The sequence below is a fragment of the Carcharodon carcharias genome, chromosome 11 (genome assembly GCF_017639515.1).
Source record: "Carcharodon carcharias isolate sCarCar2 chromosome 11, sCarCar2.pri, whole genome shotgun sequence".
NCBI classification, from domain to species: Eukaryota; Metazoa; Chordata; class Chondrichthyes; order Lamniformes; family Lamnidae; genus Carcharodon; species Carcharodon carcharias.
In genome coordinates, this window is record NC_054477.1 from 144,240,155 (window position 1) to 144,259,084 (window position 18,930).

Below are 18,930 nucleotides of genomic sequence, written 5' to 3' on the forward strand. Positions count from 1 at the left end.
TTTCAATCTCGGTTGGGTCGGGTGCGTGCCCACCCACCGAGCTAAAAATCCTGCCCATAGTTCCTAGAGAGTTGACGACATATTTATTCAGAAACCAGAAGGAAATACATTCTTTTAAAATAGTTCTCCCAGGGTTATATTTGAACTGCTTTGCTTAATTGAAATTCCCTTTTTTTGCCCCATGTAAAGACTGTTTGAAATGATTATATCCCTTAAACCCTTTGCACATACACAGACACACATACATCTATTTATAAGCATATGAGAAGAATATCTTTGCCCATGCAGCAATGTTATCTTCCGAGATCAGTATTTTCTGAACTGAGCATAAATGAAGCCGATGTGAAACATAGCACCTATCTGCATATCACCTGCCTAAAATAGTTTGCTCTGAATTTAGTCCGAAGCGTTGTAATCTAGTGGCTGATAGAGAATTTACATGGTATGCTGTGTGTTAACCTTATGTTCAATTTAGCCTTGTCTGCACCATTCCCATGACAACTTTCAGCCACTTTTGATGATTGGAGTACTTTTAGCTTGCATAACCTGAATTTTCCTGTTACCTGATTTGCGTTGCTGGTATTAAATTAAATTGTTAAAGCAGGAGCAATTGGGAGAATTCACGAAGAGGGGGAAATCATTTTTTGGGGCACATTGTCTGAACAACCTTTAACAGGTATCAGGATATCCAAATTCCCCATGATAATGGCTTGTCTTTAACTTAGCTAAATATTGATCGCAATGCAAGTTGTCATGCCCACATAGTTATACCCATGAATTTATGGGGAAAAAAACAGTTTACCATTTTTAGAAAGTAACATGGGTAATGGACAATTTGATTTGTAACAGGATGGTGTTGAGGGAGCCAGATGACCTCCCTCCTTGTCAGAAAAAACTTCCAAGGCTGGAATTTAGCCTGTTTGTTTGGTCAGGACATTAAAATGCAAACAATATTTGGAACGTTCCATTGAGAAGACTTAATAATGCAATTGCTATTATTCAAATACCTACAGAAGCTGGTGCATAATGTCCCCACAGACATGGTGGCTGTGGAATAAAATTCCATAGGATATATCTGAAGAAAAACCAGTCTATCACAAGGAGGTAGGAATAGCTAACATTCAAACCCAATTTTGTGTTAATACTCACAACGTCAGGGACCATTTGTGTGGGCAACGGGAATACCAATACTATAGTCATCAGACAAAAACCAGCCTGTGATAAGAAACATTTTTTAAGACATATTTGAGAGCAGCCCCAGGTTAGTCTGGGAACCAAGGGACTCAGAGGAAACCCTACCCAGCAAAGAAAGGATCCTGCTGAGAATCCACCAACAGAGAGTTAGGTGGGGCTAACCTTTTACCTATTGATTCGCAGAGCCAAACCAGATCTGCACCACTATAGCTTCAGCTGGATCAAAGCCAGAAACCTACAAGGAGAAACCTGCAAGGAGTAAGCTACTCTGAATTCATCATCAGAAACTCCCAACCTCAATTTCTTCAGTGAATCAAAAGCGAACATTAGGCCTGCAACGTCTCCTGCTTCTTTATCAAAAGACGTAAGTGTAATACTAATTTTTAGTGGGACTTTTCTAAAAACCTCAATGTATGCTAAATCTTTTGTAATAATCCATAATTTCTTCTTTATGTGCGTGTGTCTTGTATGCACATGTGAGCGGATGCACGATTACATTTGTATTGAGAAATGAACATTTATTATTCTTAAACTTATGAGAAAACCTGTCTTGTGTTTGTTCTTGAGAGTCACAGCACTCAATAGGTCAAAAAATGCTTCTTTAAAACGCATCTTGTTGTGATTAGTCAAGAGGTTCGAAAAAAGGGAACCATCCTACCATCTCTCTGAAAGTCTAAGGACATAGACAACACCAGTTGTATGCATTTGAATGAATTGCAACAGCATTAATAAAGTCAGAAATTCCACAAAAACTATTCTTTAATGTTCCAAGTGGAAGTGGTGAGCAAAGTAGCTGTCGTTCTAAAAATTTGACATTGACAAATATTTTAATGCGGTTGGGGTTGGGAGCCGCTATGGTAAGTAAGGGCAAAACTTTTATCATGGCGGGCGGACACGCACCCGACCCACTCGAGCGTTAATAACGCTCGTTGACATTGAGCGAGCGTCCCGACGTCAACGCACAGTTGCGCAATACTTGGGTTGGCAGGCGTGCCCAGAAATCAGCAGCACACCTGTTGACAGTTAAAAGGCCTGTTAAGGTCATTAAAGTATCAGTTAAATGACATTTCTCGCTGCCCATCCAACCTTATGGTTGACAGGCAGGCGAAAAGGCCAAGCGGCCTTTGCACTTTTTTGGAAACCTCATCCACGGGCGGGATGAGGTTTCCAAAAGCAAATAAAAATCAAATAAAAATGTTTTTTTCATTAATAACATGTCCCTGCTCATGTGGCAGAGTCACATGAGCAGGGACATGTTTCATTACATTTTAATATTTTTTAATTGTATTTTTTCATATATCTTCATCTCCCTGAGGCAGCTCTCTGCCTCAGGGAAATTATGTAGCGCACACTCACACGTGTGCATGAAGGTCGCACTTGCCCAGCTCACCCTTCTCCCCCATGCCCGCACAGGCAGCACTTAAGGCCCATCAGCGTGAAATCGTGATGTGGTGGCAATTACGGGCGGTGGTTGGCATCCTGACTGCTCCTGCTGAGCCCGCATGCCAAGGGCAAAATTTTGCCCTTTGATTCTCTCCTGGAAACAAGATTATAACACTCGTTGACATTGAGCGAGCGCCCCAGTGTCAACACACAGTTGCGCAATACTTGGGTTGGCAGGCGTGCGCAGAAATCAGCAGCACGTCTGTCGACAATTAAAAGGCCGATTAAGGCCATTAAAAAAGTAATTAAAATAAATTTTTTGCTGTCCGTCCCACCTTATGGTTGGCGGGCAGGCGAAAAGGCCAAGCGGCCTATGCACTTTTTAGGAAACCTCATCCATGGGTGGGATGAGGTTTCCTAAGCAAATAAAGATAAAATAAAAAATTTAAAATTTAATTAATAACACGTGCTTGCTCACGTGACAGTCACATCAGGGGACATGTTTTATTACATTTTTCAAGAACAAACACAAGACAAGTTTTCTCATATTTAGAAATATCTTTATATATTTTCAGTAAATTTTTCACCTCCCTGAGGCTGCTCTGTACCTCAGGGAGATTCCCAAGCGTGCCCTAGTGTGCACGTGTGAAGTTCGCGCTCGCCCTCCTCCCCTGTCTCACACAGGCAGCGCTGAGTGCTGTCGCTCGTGCTTCATGCTGGGTGGACCTTAATTGGCCTGCCAGCATGAAATCGCCGTCCAGCTCTGATCGCGGGCGGCAATCGGCTTCCGGGCCACCCCTGCTCGCTCCCACCGAGCCCGCCCGACAGGGGCTAAACTCTGCCCTAAGTCTCCACCATTTTGGTGAGTAAAATGACTGAACAACACTAAATGCCAGAAACGCATGAAAAAAAATTCACTTTTGTGCAATAAAACAAACCCTATTACATTATAATGGCATGCCTCCAGGAAATTCTGTGATTGGTGTTCTGCTGAAAAATACATGCATGTGTAGAGCTGGTATGGACATAATTGGGTTTGACAGTGAGGCACTCCTTGATGGAGTGAGTGTTAGCACCTAATTTCACACCAGGGCTAGCTGCACCACAATGACACTCAATGCTGTCCTCACCCAACTTTTACAGTTCAGGATTTTTCCCAGCAGCTTTGGCCTGTCTTCACATCAAAAATGCAGTTTCCTATGAACGTAATCATGCTGTAAAAGAACTATTACGTCCAGGGTTGACAATGACCTTGTGGTGCTGTTGGTAGCACCCCTGCCTCTGATCTAAAAGTTCAAGGTTCAAACCCTACTCCAGGACTTATTGACCATAGAAGGAGCAGTCAAGCAGATTGACAATCAGCCTGTTAATCCTTCCAACACTTCTCCACTATTCCCCAAACAGAAAAGAAGTGTATGTGAAGACACAAAGCAAATAAGTGTTAACAATTGTCCCTTACCCAATCAGGTATAAATTTCAGCTAAAGCAAAATTTTCCTGGCTTATAATTTTTCCACTCCAGGTCCCGCTCACCCATCACCAAGCTGACATATCTTGGGTCTGAGTATCCTCACATCTCCAATTTAAAATTCTCATGTCCATTTTAAAACCAGTTCGTGACTTCACCTCTCTCAACCTCTGTAATCCCCATCAGCCCTCTAACCTCTATTGGCCTGATCTCTCTATTCCTCCAACTCTGGTATTTTTATATTATTTTTCTGTGGTGGCAGATGGTAAATGCTGAGCTGCTCAAACCCAAGGAGAAACTTGAAACAGCTGTCACGACTATTTTGTAATTTATATTTTTATTTTGAGATGCATGCCTTGAACCTAGTAGTAAAAAGTCTACTGAGTCTTACAGGTTTTTTTTTATAAAACTGAATTAAACATTTATTAATAAAAGCAATGATTTTAAGTACATACATATGTCTACAAGTTACTCAATAACTCCTAAATCCCCTAATTAATATATCTCCCTGTTACACCTCCATTAAGGCAATAGTAAAACAACATAGATTTCAACAGATCCAGGAAGAGCACACAATACCCTGGACAAGGATATTTAAAATTAATTATCTTAGTTTCAGTTCCTGGAGACAGCAGCTGGATCACACTTGTTGGATCTTAGAATTCCTTCTTCTTACACATAACCTTATCTCCTTCATAGATGCTTCTCCCTTATTAATGTGAATCCCATGGATCCAATGTGTCTTTTAACTTACTTTTCCCATAATATAAATCTTTCATAGTACTCATAACATCAGTAATCTTTGGGAAAAATAAACACACTGTTTGGCTTAGCCTCTTATGATTAGGTGTAACACCTTACCTTCTCTTTGAAATACATTACTCTGGTTTACCTAAAATTGCAATTACTCTCCACACATCACATTCTAAAACTTCAGCCGTGTTTACATAGTTAGCATTTCAAAGCTAGTTTCATGTCTGATACATCAAAGCACCTAGACCAGCTGTCTGTATTTCAGTGAAAACCCTCCCACACACACCTACACACAGAGAAACTAATCCGAACCCCACTAATAATCTACCTTTACAATAAATTACAATTATATAATGAAAATTATTATATTTTCATGACATATTCCCTGCAGTCCACTGTGGGTGGTTGAATCTCCAGCTACCTGTTTTGGAATCACCTGCTCAGCTCTTTCTCTATTCTTTTGAAAATCTCCTGAAATCCCACCTCTTTGACCAAACGTTTGGTCAGTCCTTCTAATATCTCCTTTGTTATCTTGGCACCCATGGGGAGAATTTTCTCCCTGTTGGGAGGGCTGGTCCAAGTGGGCGCGGAACTGATCGCTGTCTGCAATCGGCTGCGTGCGACCATTTTACATGGGCGGGACAATTAAGGCCCGTCCAGCGTGATGAGCACCCAGTAGCGCTCAGAGCTACCTGTGCAGGTGGGGAGAGGAGAGAGAGTCGGAGCCTGCGCTTTTTCACACATGCGTGTGAAAGAGCGCGGAAATCACCCTGAAGCACAGAGCTGCCTCTAGGAGATGAAGTTGAATTTGAAATTTCACGATAAAAAAAGATTAAAATCATTTAAATATGACCCCTCATTTGATAGGATCACATGAGCTGGAACATGTTTATCAAATGTTTAATAAATATTTATTAATTTAATAAACTCTTCATAATACTTCATATGCAAATACTGATTAAATGCAGACTCATTATTGTTATAAAAGCAAAGAACTGCGGATGCTGGAAATCCAAAACAAAAACAGAAACAGAAATACCTGGAAAAACTCAGCAGGTCTGGCAGCATCGGCGGAGAAGAGCACAGTTGACGTTTCGAGTCCTCATGACCCTTCAACAGAACCACATAAAAATAGGAAAGGGGTGAAATATAAGCTGGTTTAAGGGGGTGGAGGGGTGGGGGGTGGGGTAACGTTGTTGGGACAAGACGCCAGTAATAGGTGGAGATAACCAAAAGATGTCACAGACAAAAGGACAGAGAGGTGTTAAAGGTGGTGATATTATCTAAAGGAATGTGCTAATTAAGGGTAGAAAGCAGGAGAAACAAGGTACAGATAGCCCTAGTGGGGGTGGGGTGCAGGAATACTAAAAAGGCTAAAAAGTAGAGATAAAACAATGGATAGAAATACATTTAAAAATAATGGAAATAGGTGGGAAAAGAATAATCGATATAAATTATTGGAAAAAACAAAAAGGAGGGGTAAGAAATGGAAAGGGAGTGGGAATGGAGGAGAGAGTTCATGATTTAAAGTTGTTGAATTCAATATTCAGTCCGAAAGGCTGTAACGTGCCTAGTTGGAAGATGAGGTGCTGTTCCTCCAGTTTGCGTTGAGCTTCACTGGAACAATGCAGCAAGCCAAGGACAGATATGTGGGCAAGCAAGCAGAGTGGAGTGGCAAGCAACAGGGAGGTCTGGGTAATGCTTGCAGACAGACCGAAGGTGTCTGCAAAGCGGTCGCCCAGTCTGTGTTTGGTCTCTCCAACCGCATTGGGAGCAACGAATGCAGTAGACAAAGTTCAGGGAAGTGCAAATGAAATGCTGCTTACTAGAAAGGAGTGTTTGGGTGCTTGGACGGTGAGAAGAGAGGAAGTGAAGGGGCAGGTGTTGTATCTTCTGTGGTTGCATGGGAAGGTGCCGTGGGAAGCGGTTGAGGAGTAGGGGGTGATGGAGGAGTGGACCAGGGTGTCACAGAGGGAACGATCACTACGGAATGCTGCTGGTGGTGGGGGTGGGGTGAAGGGAAGATGTGTTTGGTGGTGGCATCATGCTAGAGTTGGTGGAAATGGCGGAGGATGATCCTTTGAATGCGGAGGCTGGTGGGGTGATAAGTGAGGACAAGAGGTCCCTATCATGTTTCTGGGAGGGAGAAGAAGGCGTGAGGGCGGACGTGCGGGAGATGGGCCGGACACGGTTGGGGGCCCTGTCAACCACCGTGGGTGGAAAATGTCGGTTAAGGAAGAAGGAGGACATGCCAGAGGAACTGTTTTTGAAAGTGGCATAATCAGAACGGATGCGACAGAGGCGAAGGAACTGAGAGAATGGGATGGAGTCCTTACAGGAATCGGGGTGTGAGGAGCTGTAGTCGAGGTAGCTGTGGGAGTCGGTAGGCTTGTAATGGACATTGATGGACAGTCTATAACCAGAAATTGTGACAGAGAGCTGAAGGAAGGGAAGGGAAGTGTCAGAGATGGACCATGTGAAAATGATGGAGGGGTGGAAATTGGAACAAAATTAATAAATTTTTCCAAGTCCCGCTGAGAGCATGAAGCAGCACCGAAGTAATCATTGATGTACTGGAGAAAGAGTTGTGGGAGGGAGCCGGAGTAGGATTGGAACAAGGAATGTTCCACATACCCCATAAAGAGTCAGGCATAGCTGGGGCCCATGCGGGTACCCATAGCCACACCTTTTATTTGTAGGAAGTGAGAGGAGTTAAAGGAGAAATTGTTCAGTGTGAGAACAAGTTCAGCCTGAGGGAGGAGAGTAGTGGTAAATGGGGATTGTTCGGGCCTCTGTTCGAGGAAGAAGCGGAGAGCCACCAGACCATCCCCTTGGGGGATGGAGGTGCAGAGGGATTGGACGTCCATGGTGAAGAGGAAGCGATTGGGGCTAGGGAAATGGAAATTATTGATGTGACATAAGATGTCAGAGGAATCACTGATGTAGGTGGGAAGGAACTGGACAAGGGGAGAGAGAAGGGAGTCAAGATAGCGAGAAATGAGTTCCGTGGGGCAGGAACAGGCTGACACGATCGATCTACCGGGACAGTCCTGTTTGTGGATTTTGGGTAGGAGATAGAAGCAGGCCGTCCAAGGTTGAGCGACTATCAGGTTGGAAGCTGTGGAAGGAAGATCTCCAGAGGAGATGAGGTCAGTGACAGTGACAGTCCTGGAAACAATGGCTTGATGTTCAGTGGTGGGGTCATGGTCCAGGGAGAGGTAGGAGTAAGTGTCTGCGAGTTGACACTCAGCCTCCGCGAGGTAGAGGTCAGTGCACCGGACAACAACAGCACCGCCCTTGTCAGCGGGTTTGATGACAATATTAGGGTTGGTCCTGAGAGAACAGAGAGAACAGGGTAACCCTTCCCTTCCTTGACCTCGCTGTCTCAATTTCTGGTGATAAACTGTCCACCAATATCCATTACAAGCCTACCGACTCCCACAGCTACCTCGACTACAGCTCCTCACACCCCACTTCCTGTAAGGACTCCATCCCATTCTCTCAGTTCCTTCGACTCCATCGCATATGTTCTGAAGATGCCACTTTCAAAAACAGTTCCTCTGACATGTCCTCCTTCTTCCTTAACTGAGGTTTTCCACCCACGGTGGTCGACAGGGCCCTCAACCGTGTCTGACCCATCTCCCGCGCATCCACCCTCACGCCTTCTCTTCCCTCCCAGAAACTTGATAGGGTCCCCCTTGTCCTCACTTATCACCCTACCAGCCTTTGCATTCAAAGGATCATTCTCCGCCATTTCCACCAACTCTAGCATGATGCCACCACCAAACACATCTTCCCTTCACCCCCCAGCGGCCTTCCGTAGGGATCATTCCCTCCGTGACACCCTGGTCCACTCCTCCATCACCCCCTACTCCTCAACCCACTCCCACGGCACCTTCCCATGCAACCGCAGAAGATGCAACACCTCCCCCTTCACTTCCTCTCTCCTCACCATCCAAGGGCCCAAACACTCCTTTCAAGTGAAGCAGCATTCCACTTAGACTTCCCTCAACTTAGCCTACTGCATTCGTTGCTCCTAATGTAGTTTCCTCTACATTGGAGAGACCAAACACAGACTGGGTGACCGCTTTGCAGAACACCTTCGGTCTGTCCGCAAGCATTACCCAGACCTCTCTGTTGCTTGCCATTTCAACGCTCTACCCTGCTCTCATGCCCACAGGTCTGTCCTTGGCTTGCTGCATTGTTCTAGTGAAGCTCAACGCAAACTGGAGGAACAGCACCTCATCTTCTGACTAGGCACTTTACAGCCTACCAGACTGAATGTTGAGTTCAACAATTTTAGATCATGAACTCTCCCCTCCATCCCTACGCCCTTTCCGTTTCTTCCCCCTCCTTTTTGTTTTTTCCAACAATTTATATAGATTTTTCTTTTCCCATCTCTTTCCATTATTTTTAAATGCATTTCCACCCATCGTTTTTTTTTTCCTTTTAGCCTGTTTAGTATTCCTTCATCCCACCCCACCCCCACTAGAGGTATCTGTACCTTGTTTGTCCTGCTTTCTACCCTTAATTAGCACATTCCTTTAGATAATATCACCACCTTCAACACCTCTTTGTCCATTTGTCTGTGACAGCTTGGTTATCTACACCTATTACTGGCTTCTTGTCCCAACAACACCCCCCCACCCCACTAAAACCAGCTTATATTTCACCCTTTCCTATTTTTATGTGGTTCTGTTGAAGGGTCATGAGGACTCGAAATGTCAACTGTGCTCTTCTCCACTGATGCTGCCAGACCTGCTGAGTTTTTCCAGGTATTTCTGTTTCTGTTTTTTGTTTTTGACTCATTATTGTGCTTCTGTCAAATAATGGATTTCAAAACTGACATGGACAACATTCAGCAATTCAAGTTATCGGCATATTTCAATTCTATTCCGGCTCAAGGTAATTCACTGCAGTCATGTTTTGTACTTCTTATGAGGCTGTGATAAGTCCCAAATAAATGTAAATTTGCAAGAATCCTGTATCAAGTCAATTCCAAAGCAACAGTCCACATATCACTCTGAATATACCTCCAGTTCAATCTTACAAGAACACTGCATGATGAAAGGGAAATAGGAGCTAAGGATGCTAGAGCAGAGGCCAAATGTCTGATTGACACAATAGTGTGGTTTCATGAATATTAAGGGAAAAAAAACAGATCTTATTTCATATAATGCATTTTCCATTTAATTATAGACTTCCTGTTGAAGTCAGATTGTGTAATTGACACAGCTCAGTCTTTGAAAACCCAGTAAAAGGCTATTTTTTTTAAGGAAAGTGCGCCAATGAAAAATAAATTGGAAAGGCAAATTGGCCGAACTCCACAATACCAAGCATGATGCAAACTGTGCAACATTCATTTTCAGAACACCAGTAAAACCCAGCATGCAATTCCCAAAACACTGGTTTAAAAGCCCAGCTTCGACTGGAATCAAAATGAGTGGTAACTTATTTATTTACCTGTAACCCATTATTCTTCACGTGTTAACAGGTTCATGTGAAGTTCCTTTACCTGCTTTTTTACTGAATGTATTAACCTATGTGTTTCAGTGGAGGTTAATACATTAATGTGTTAGTATAAAATCCCTCTGTCCATAACTGGCAAAGGGTCAGATAGTGCTATGGTTGTTCAAGCATTATTTCTGACAACTTCCCTGCCCCTACCATTTTTACTCACCTCAACTCAGATGTTAGAAAGTGAACCATGTCAAGGAAGCAGAGCCTAATCTAAATACCAATTTTGGAAGGAATACTGTAGATTAACTGCAGCCCATTTCCATTGTCTGTTGTCTTGGAGGGAGTAGGGGCAAAAGGCAATGCATAGGGGACATGGGTCAGCACTAAGTTGGCATGGGGTTATAATAGGCCATGGGGATGATTATAACAGCATAAGGTGGCATAGGGTGCATGAGGGGCCATGGGGACTGGATCAAGAGGCACAGGGTGGAAAGGAGGGCATGAGAAGCCATGGGAGGTGAATGGGGGGCATGAGGTGGTAGAGGTTGGCACAGTTGGAGCAAGAGGAGTATGTGGGGGTGTGGGGATGAGGTGGTGAGGGCTGGAGGGCTGTTTTTTGTTTTAACTGTTTTATAACAACTTTAACAAAGGCTGGAATTTTTCCCTTGTTGGGTGCGCATAATCGGCAGGCCCGGGAGTGGATGGGAACCGGCACCTGACCGTGATCGGTTCCTGTCGCGATTTCACACTGGCTGGCCAATTAAGACATGCCCAGTGTGAAACTTGTCTTCTGAATGTTGGGAAGGGCCGGGCGGAGGCAGGGGCCTGTTGGACGTTGGGTCCAGTAGAGACCCACAAGGCACTTTAAAACTGGCAAAGACAGCTCCCTGAAGGCTTCCAGGGGAGAACCTTTAGTCGGTCTGGAGACTGGAACAATGGCCTCACCAGTGGCAGGAAACATCAGGCAGGAGGGCAGGTCGGGTGGGCACTAGGGCAAGTGCCTCACGGTTCTTGTGGAAGAGGTCTGTGTCAGGTGGATTACCCTCGTTTCCAGGGATAGCAGGCAGAGACCACCACACTGGACCAAAAGAGCCTGTGAGGAAGTGGCAGTCAAGGTCAGCAGTCACGACATTGTGGGGCGCACATGGATGCAGTGCCGCAAAAGGTTCAATGACCTGTTGCGCTCAGCAAGGGTGTGTACCGTGTTGCATGAATCAGTGTGGAGAAGTGTTAAGGCTGGCCATCCTTCTGTGGAGCTCAGGGGCTATTAGCGTCTGAGTGCCAACTGTCAATGACACCGGAGCTGGCCAACGGGGTAAGCCCTGGCTGCTCTCCTGAGTCCCTTGTGGCTTGACTGCCATGACCTAGATGCACCCAGCAAGGCGTCCCTCAGGTGGGGTTGGCCAGGCTGCAATGGGGCTGTGGGTAGAGAGTGGACTAATCAATGATCGTCTGTCCTGTCGGGAGGAGAGGAGCCATGACTTCATCAAGAGGTCAAGGACAGGCAGAGGCCCCCAAACCTCCTAACCATGATAAGTTACAAAATGGATGCTTTGGAGCTGGAGAGCAACCACACACCTCGATCAGCCAGTCGTGGAGAGGCAGGGGTCTCTGACAAAGGTAAAAGTGCAATGCACAGAGGTGAGAGTGTCGGATTGTGCACACATTCTTCTGTAATCTCATCATTAATGGGAGCCTCAAACCAGGAGTCCCCATTGATCATTGAAAGACAATGGCACCATGATGTGATCTCCATTGTCTCACCAGGGTGCCTGGCATGCACAGTGACAGTATGATGACTTAAACTAATGACATGTCCTTGTTCTGCCTTAGATTTGCCAGCACACACTCGAATGCAGGACCCCGAAGAGCCACTCTTGATGCCAGAGGACCACGGGGCTTCAGAAGCACTTGTGTCACATCCGGTCTTTGAACCATGCACAAGTGCAGATACCAACACCTCGGTGGGTGTTAGATCGTCGGCTAGAATGTAACGTGAGGGTACTTCATACTCGCTTGAGGTGCAGGTGGAGGCAGAGAGTGCCCAGGGTGATGGCAGACAGAGGACTGCTGGGGACCAGGACAATGCTGAGTTGAAGGTAGATGATGAGCCTTTGAATTCATGCGTTAGGTGGCAGAAGCTGGATGTCCAGCAGGATGTGCGGGAGATTCTGGCAGAGATCCATGAGGGAATGTGTGCCATGGTCTCTGTTGTGGAGGAGTCCATGTGGAGCTTAAGCATTGCTTTGACCCTCATGGCCGAGCGCACTACCTACTCCATTGAGAGAGTGGCGACTCTCATGGAGAGGCAGCTCCAGGGGCAGAATCATGGGTTCCTGGAGTTGTACTCAGACCTGCAAGTGGTCAGTGCCAGTGTGGTATATAGATGAGCCATCCAGTATCCCAGCTAGGTGCCCACCCATCAGTGGCGAGCAGGGAGGTCCAGAGTGACCTCACACTGGTACATGACCTGCTTGTCATTTCTGCGGGCACCTCGCAGGGCGCTCTGGATGACGGCTGAAGCTCCTCCACCCCCCTGCCAGTGACCGTGACATCTGATGAGGCTGTGCAGACTGGGGAGATGCCAGCTGTGGCACTGGCCACTCCATCCCAGACGGGGCCTCTAAACCCTGACAGCAGGATAGTGGCATCTTCTGTGACCTCCTCCACCTTGGACTACCTGCTGGTCCTGCGTCCCTTGTGCCTGCGCCTCTCCTCTCACAGATTGGTCCCCTGGAAGCTGCATTGGGACACCTGGTCTCCTCTCCCTCCTGCCTCTCTCTTCCTCAGAGGAGGAAGTGCTACCAACGAAGAGCACAATCCCCATCACCAGGGTAATAGAAGGCTTTCTGATAACTGGAAAGGTCCACATGGTCAAAATACTCGGGGGACCTTGGAGACACCAATGAGTCCTGAAATGAAGCCTGGAAATGCTAAGAGTGAAGCTCAGAACAGAGGTGAATCTGTCAAGTTCAAGTAAGCAACCAGCAGCAAACTATCTCCTAATCTCCTCACTGCTCGCAATGGATAAGGTTTCGTTAAAAGTGGGCTACCTGCCTGCCTGTTTTGGCCATACGACGAGTGTGAAATCGCATAGGCAATGTAAAATCACAAACAATTGCCTTTTTAATGGCCTTAAGTGACCGTTTAATTGTTGGCAGGTGTGGCTCCGACCTGAAGATTGCTGGCACGCGGGATGACATTGGAACACTCGCCCCAGGTCATCTCGTGCTATTTCACATATGTTCGGGTTGGGTGCACGCCCAGCTGCAAGGCATAAAATTCTGCCAAAAGCGTTGGGTCATGGATGCTGGCCTCCCGCCTCTGCAGCTGGCAGCCTCCACACTCATTCCGGGAGGTGGGGGGGTCGGGGGTGGGGGGAGGTGGGGGGGGTGGGGGGGGGGGGGGGTCGCAGAGGGGGATGGTGGCAACTGTCTCCCAATACAGTCCGCACCCTCTAGAATGAAAACCCGACATCCTGGGCCTCTTTTTTCCAGAGTTGGGTTGGGGAATGGACAGGAATTGTTCTTTCTCTGCACTCCTGGCCCATGAGTGCAAATCCAGAAATCCAGGCCTTGGTATTCTGTTCAACTCAAAGCTAAGTTTCAGACCCCATACCCAATCCATTAACTACCTCTGCCATTACCTCATGTCCATTACTGTTGAAGCCTCCTCCAAGCAATCTCCAGCCTGGTTTAGCTGATGTCCTGCTGACCAGACTTATCATGAATTACAACTTGAACAAAACTCAGGTTCAAGCCCTGGTCACCCATCACCCTTCTTCTTCCTAATCAGCAATGGCTCTGTCTTTCAAAGCCCTGAATTTGCAATTCTGACTTTAGCTACAAATCCACCCAAAATATCACCTCATCCTAATTCTGCAACCATAAAGAGCTCTGACTGGGAAATGATATCACATTGGCTGGATGTGAACATCACCTTAACATCACTTGCAATTCTGCTGTAAGACTGTGACTAAAACAGACAAGTAGACTTGACTGGAGCTTTGGATTTTTTATACAATACAGTCTGAAAGTTGGGAGATGCAAAGCTGAGGTGCTGTAGCATCACCATTGGTATAATTAAAGCCTAAGTTATTCAAGCAGTCCTCATTCTAACTGTGGCCCTAAGAATTTATCATAGAAAAAGTTGGCACAAAAATATGACAAATATATAACACCAGGAAGCAAAGGCTTGTAGACAGAATGTATGTGCAAATATGAGATATAAAGTTTGTGTAACATAGGACGGAATTGCCTGTGCCCGCTAGCGTTAGCTCGGTACCCTGAGCAGACAATATAGCGAGAAGGCCAAAAATCGATTTCAAGATGTTGTGAAACCAGTTTGTAATTGTCCGCTCAGCCAATCAATGGCGGGCTGCATTTCCCACTGTCGGACTTTGGGAACATCATTGTGATACATCTGTGTATCATTATAAGGTTAGCCCTCTGGACTCATCTCCTCACGCTGTAATGTCTATAAAGTGGAGATTTCAACTCATTCTCTGTGAGGTATTGTTGAAGGCCCATTGCTTGAATTCCTTCTTTCCAAAATAAAACCTGATGTTCGGTTTAGCAGCTGCGATGGCTTTTGAAGTTGAATGGTTGGAATTTTCCTTTGTAGGTGAACTCGATAGATAGAGCAGATACTGTGAGAGAGGTACCAACACTTGAAGATTGAAGAACAGGGATGATTTTCTGGATGCCTTACTCTGTAACTCCTAATAGCTGGAAACTGCAGCTCTCACATGCAGCTCCTGGCTGGTTCAGCTGAGAGCTGTGTGTTGCTATTGTCTCTTATGCTACCACATAACATGGCTTCTTACAACCTCCATTATACAGTTCAAAAACAAAAAAATGGCTGATGTGTGAATTTAGATGAGTCATTGTTCCACAAAGCAAAGAAATTAATTAAGTCGCAGTCTGTTGAAGAAATCCTTCCTGCCGGTATCAAAGTTTTCACACCTTTAGAAAATCCCATTGTCTGTTGGAGGCTCATTGAACTTTGATTTCTTTGATGATCCTTTAGAGATAAGCACAGTCTTGTTCTGCCATCTAGCTGGTTGCAGTTAAATCCGTGAGAGAAGCCATGTGAATTTTGGCAGCCCTGTTCTTTAAATGTTCTTTCTATTTATTTTTTAAAGGAGATTACATTTTGTTACAAAAGCCTATAATATTATAATTACACATTTATGACACCTGGGATATGACCTTCTTCTGATATAGGTGCTGTCTCATCTATGGCTACTTTCACCTGATTCTCTGTTTTTCAATTAATCTGAAGGAATGCTCCCAGTGTGGATCAGGAGGGGAGTATAGAAACGCATAAATTCAAAATACTGCAGATGCTGGAAATCTGAAATAAAAACAAAAAATGCTGGAAAAACTCAGCAGGTCTGGCAGCGTCTGTGCTGAGAGAATCAAAGTTAACATTTTGATAAAAGCAAAAAACTGCGGATGCTGGAAATCCAAACCAAAAACAAAAATACCTTGGAAAAACTCAGCAGGTTTGGCAGCATCTGCAGAGAGGAATACAGTTAATGTTTCGAGTCCGAATGACCCTTCAACAGAATGGGACTTAACGTTTTGAATCCATATGGCTCTAATTCTGAGCTAAAGAGAAGTATAAATGTGATGGATTTTATACTGTTTAAGAGGGGCTGGAGCAGGTTGAGCAAGATAGAAGGCCAGGGATAGGTAGGAGCTAAGGAGAGTTTGATAAAGGTGTCATGGACACAAGGCAAAGGGAGTGTTAACGGCAGTGGTAAAGACTACAGATGGTGCTGATAGTGATATCAAGATAAGGGCAGAATGAGTTAATAGCAGAAGAAGGGTCAGTGCTCTGTGAAAGCACTACATAGAAACCCTTGAGGCCCTATGAGGAGGGGGGAGTTGTGGGGGGCGGCGGGGGGTGCGGTGGGGGGTGGGGGGGGGTGGGGGGGGGGTGTAGTTGGAAAGGGGGGGTTGGTTGGAGAAAAAGGATTTTAAAAAAAGTAAAAAAAAAACAAATAATGGGAATAGTATGTAAAATTTAGAAAAAGCACATTTGCATTACAAAAGTGGTGAAGATGGAGGAGAGAGTTCATGGTCTGACGTTATTGAACTTAATGTTAAGTCTGGAAGGCTGCAAAGTATCTAATTGAAAGATGAGGTTCTGTTCTTCCAGTTTACGTTGGGCTTCACTGGAACATTGCAGCAGGCCAAGGATAGACATATGAGCATGAGAGCAAGATGGTGTGTTGAAATGATGAGAAACAGGAAGGTCTGGGTCATGCTCGCAGACTGTGTGGAGCTGTTCTGCAAGGCGGTCACCCAGTCTGCGTTTAGTCTCCCCAGCATAGAAGAGACTGCATTGGGAGCAGGGAATACAGTAGAGCAAATTGAATGAGGTGCACCTCCTGCTGTCATGCTCACATTTCTCCGATTGGTCTGCTGCAATATTCTAATGAAGCCCTATGCAAGCTTGAGGACCAGCTCCTCATCCTCTGATTAGGCAACTGGAATCCTTCTGGACTTAATATTGAGTTCAACACCTTCAGACCATGAGCTCTGTCCTCCATTTTGATTTTTCCCACCAAGTACCAGTTTGTATCTTGTTTCCTGCTTTAGTTTTCAGACAGAGCTGTTCTTTATTCTGCCATTAACAACTATTCTGGAGCAATGCTTTGTTTCTTTACTATTACAGTTACAATGCCCTTTACCTCTTGTTCCATGACAGCTTTGATATTTTATCTCACCCACCCTCTACCGTTTGTCTGAACTTCCCCTATGTTCCACCTGACCCTCCCCCTTTTCATCAGCATAAAATCTATCACATTTCTACCTCGCTTCAGTTCTGAAGAAGGGTTATATTGGACTCAAAATGCCAGCTCTGTTTCTCTCACCACAGATGCTGCCAGGCCTGTTGAGTTTTTCCAGCACTTGCTATTTTAATTCCAGGTCTCCAGCATCCACAGTATTTTGTTTTTATTTTACTGGGATTTTGGTGTTGTGCAGGACAATCTCGCTTACAGATAAACCAGAGATTTTGGGCAGAATTTTGCCGTCGGCGAGCAGGGGGGCGGGCCCTGCTCGCTGACACGTAAAATGATGCAGGATGATATCGGGGAACTCCCGACGTCAGCCCACCCCATTTAAATTTTCAGGAAGGCGGGGGCCTAGCCAATTCAGATGTGCACCCGCCGACCTGTCAATGGCCAATTGAGGCCATTGACAGGATCATTGAAACAATTAAAGGACCTGCCCGTCCAATCTTAAGGTTGGCGGGCAGGCCAGGAGCCCCGGCGGGCAATAGAAATAACATGAAACCTCACCCGCCAGCAGGATGAGGTTTCATGTAGGGATTTAAAAAGTATAATAAACTTACAATGTAAATTATGAACAGATCCCATCTCATGTTGGCTGGAATTCTATCCAGGGATGACCCACAACTGAAACGTCGGAGCTGAACCCGGCTCTGCATAGCAAGTAAGCCCCAATTTGATTTTATGGCCATTGGCCTGTTAATTAGCTCAGATTGTGGCTTCCAGCTCTTTCTGAAAGAAAGTCCCGCCTCCAAAAGCTGCCGGCCAACCAGATGGTCAGCAGCTCTCCAGTCCCAGCAGTACCACCAGGAGAAGTGGCCACTGCTGGTACTCCAGCCAGTCACCCACAAGGACCATCGCTAGAGCCTGGGCACCGGCGTAAGTGCGGTGCTTTCGTCGTGGCAGGTCAAGCAGATCCTGACAAGGGGCGTGGAAGGCTGTGACCAGAAAGCCAGGGAGGAGCAGTGACCAAGTAGGGGTCTGGATCAATGATGGGGGGACCTCCGATGTTAACAGGGTGCCCCAACAAGATGTAGCCCCGCATACTGCTGTCAGACTGCCAGAGTTTACCTGGCAGCCTCATCATGAGTGGAGTGGGTATGCCAATTGACCACTTAAGAGTCTCGATTGGCCCAAAGGCTGGAAGGCTGCCCAACACGTACCTTACCCCTGGTAAAATTCCAGTGGGGGCATGTAGATGCTGGATTGGTGCCCCTTGCCATCCCAGCTGATTTTACGCCACCCCCATCACACCGCCTGCCAGCCCACTCCCAGGGAGTTGGGGGGATGGGGTGTAAAATTCTGGTCATTGACTGATTTTGCAAATTTATTCAGCTTATCTGTGTACATTTAGATTAAAAATGGTTTTATTCTGTGGTAACTTGCAATGGTGCTAGAATGCTCATTGGATCAAGTTGAAGTGTTGTTTGTTGTAATAATGCCACATGAAAGTAGGCTGATTTGCAAAACAGCAATTTCTATTTTTAATATATCATAATAACAGTAATATTCAAGATGTTAATGTTGGAATAATGATTAGATAATGAAATCTAGAAGCTGATGTTGGCAAAAGGAAGGTCAGAGTAAGGAATAACCATTTTCCTATATACTTTGGGAGACTCCTGGGTGAAAACATGCACTTGACCCAGAGAATGTGTGAATAATTAAAGTGTATTAGCTAAATTGGAAAGAATGAAAACTTGGTAATGCAGAGCAGGATTTAGTGGCCCAAGAATCCTGTGGAAGTAAAAGGATGGTTGACAATGGGAGCGTAGACCAACTTCACCTGCAAAGATACATCTACATTGCCAATTACCTCCCTCCCCACATCCCGAGAAATGTTGTTAGACCCTTGGTCTGTTACCAGTACC